A 2,989-nucleotide genomic window follows, 5' to 3' on the forward strand; every position below is an offset into this window, starting at 1 on the left:
AAAACTACAGATGTTACTCGTGTTGCTTTTCTTGGCGTGCCTTGTGGAAGGGACTTAATACATCCTTCCATTATAGTAGCATATGTCATCCACAGACAAATAGGCATACTGAGGTAACCAATTGGACGTTGGGCAATACTTTATGAAGTTTGACGAAGAAGAATCCTAAAAAATGGGAACAAGCTTTACCACTGGAAAAATTTGCAAATCAATCTACTGGGAAATTGTAGACGTAAAAATCTATTGGTACGGAAGGAAGGATTGATCCTGTGAAGTTGAGGCCACTAGCAATCTGTTGTACCTGCACACGTAAAGAAACACACGTGAAGCGACGGAAAACACCAGGGTGGTGTTTGCCGTAGGCACTCTGACGCTCAAGTCAGCAAGGCTGAAAGAGGCTAATATAGTGAGAGCTAGGGATAGAGAGGTTACTGGAAGTCTAGTCAGAGACTATGACTACGGCCGTGATGTGAAGCTCTCAAGTAGGAGCTTCGGGTGTGAAGGTGTATTGTAATATGTCCTTTGTGAGAGGGCTGGCCTCTGTTTATATAGTGACTGTCTGGTCTCCCAATCTTGGTGGGAGTAGGGAGTCCTAATGTGACTCTGATGCAAACCCTAGAAGAATTAGGGCCGTGATAAGCTGTCTTACCAGTGTCCGGATAGGAAGGTGATTCTGATTAGGAGAGCAACTTCGAATAGGAAAGTGTTCCGAACAGGAAGGTGACCTCGAATAGGAGATTGCTTGGGAATAGGAAAATATTCTGAGGGCCGTGGGCCTTGGATTCGCCCATGGGCCTAGGAAGTGGGTCGACATTGGGAGACTCGTACCAGGTGGTTTGGGCCGGCTGTATCTTGTCCCAAATAGACCTAATCCGGATCAGAATTGGGCTTGGCTTCTTCATTGTCAGGCCCGTTTTCCTATTTGGGTCAAGGACGATTTTTGACCCTAATAGTTTGTCCCCCACTCTCTGAGTTAAGAGTTTCTTAAGTCAGAGAGTAGGTAGCGATCGAGGCCAGCTCGGTCCTTCTTCGTGGACAAATGATTGTCGGCATGGATAATCTGATTGTTGTAGGTGATTCTTGGTTGGACGTCGTTCGGTATCCATTTTTTATCCAGAATATATCGTCATTGCATAGTGTGCCTGGTCGGTGCAACGGGCCGAAGAGACAGGGAACTAGGCCCCGGGCCTCATGCACTCGTTCGGTAAGCTTGACAATCAGGTGGATGAGATACATGGACCTCGACTGAAGACTATCCATTCATTTGCTATGGAAGGATGAACGGGCGAGGCCTCCAGCCTTGTTCTGAAGAGGGCTCAAACTAGGCCGTTCCAAGTTGATCGACCGGTTGGTCAGGCCTTCCGGGCCGACGAAGCTTGGGACATTAAGAATGCCTCCGGTAGCCGAGGACTAAGTCGGTAGGGAGGATAGGGCGATTGAGTGGAAGGGATATGCGAGCTTTGACATTGGTTGTCCACTCGTCCGCTACAGAAGAACGATTGGGCTAAAGCTCGAGCTGGATCGTTCCTAGTCGATCGACCAGTTGGGGGGGGGCTCCTGAGCCTGTGACTCATGGGATTATGTTAGATCTACTGACGGGCACGTGTTGACTCGGTCGGAAGGTCGGGCGATCGATTCAAGCTTCCGTACGTCATGCAGTTTCCCAGGCGTCACGGATGCTTGCCACATGTTCGACGGGGATCAGATCTTTGTTTTCGAGCGGGAAAACGAAAAGGCGTTTTCATTTGTGGCCAATCGCGGGCTGCCACGTGTCCTCGCCTGTCAGTTTTCCTCTTTAAAAATGAATGGGTGGACTGTTCATCTTCCAGTTCGCATTTTTCTCACTTTTTCTCTTCAAAAAAATTTCTTTTCTTTTCGTTTCTTCGATTTTGTTCCGGTTTCTCTTTAACGACGATAGCTTTCTAACTGCATTCTAGTGTTTTATGGTAAATCCTCTTCCCTTTGGACTGATTTTTTGGTTTGTTTTCGTTGTTTGCTGGGTTTTGGATGATAGGGTGAATTTTTCTAAAAACTTGAGTAGTTTTTTACTGGTTTTGAATAGTTTAGGAGTTTTGGCATTTTGGTTTTCTAGAATAGGCGTGAATTTTTGGATTTTTGGTGAGTTTCTAGCAAGTTGGCTGGTTTTTTGGTGTTTTGGACAGAACCGAGAAGACGAAATCGGAGTTAAGCCTTATCTTGGTTGGGTCGGTCTGCCCAACCGAATCCAGTGTGACTTGAGGTGAAACTTAGGTAGGATGTTTGGTCTAGAGGGGCGTACGAAGTGGATTAAATAGGGTGATCAGTTGTCCTGACTGGATGGGTGATTTTGAGTCGCTGTTTCGGTGAGCCAGGTCGACTAGGTCGTAGGTTAAGCTTGAAGACGAGTTGGTCATCTAGGGCGAGCAGAGTGAGACTTGGATCAGGGATTGGCTGGGTCGGTAGTGAGGGTGAGTGAGTTGGGTTTTATACCCTTGTTCGATTGATAGCTTAGGCCGAGTGGTTGTTTGACACAAAATTTTGAGTTGGAGCCAGGCTAGAGTCGTTCGGTCGGGTTGGACGATCAAGCCAGCATGTCAGACACCGAATCAGTTAGCTCGAGTGAGATTATTGCGAACGCAGGGGATGAATATGAGCTTGCCCCTACCATAGTGATGATGCCTGAGGGGAGCGTTCCGATGGGCATACCGACTGGAGTTAGTGTAGCTGCCCCAGGTACGAGTACTCCCGGCCTTAGTGGTTCGGGTAGGCATGGGAAGAGTGGGGAAGACCCCGAAGGAGTTGGTAGTCCATCCTCTTCTGGTAGTGGCTCTAAGGAAGAGCCGAGCCAATAGGGCAGTGGGATTTTGACTAAAGACTATCCGCCAGTGTTAAAAGATAGTGATGTGTGGCGCATCCGGACCTTGTACCACATTCCGAGTTCGGTTGATATTCGGACGCCGCGGTCGTACGAGCGGGTTGACTAGGAGGCAAAGGGCTGGATCAGTGTTTA

This window comes from Pistacia vera, unplaced genomic scaffold, assembly GCF_008641045.1.
Source record: "Pistacia vera cultivar Batoury unplaced genomic scaffold, PisVer_v2 Contig653, whole genome shotgun sequence".
Classification (NCBI taxonomy): domain Eukaryota; kingdom Viridiplantae; phylum Streptophyta; class Magnoliopsida; order Sapindales; family Anacardiaceae; genus Pistacia; species Pistacia vera.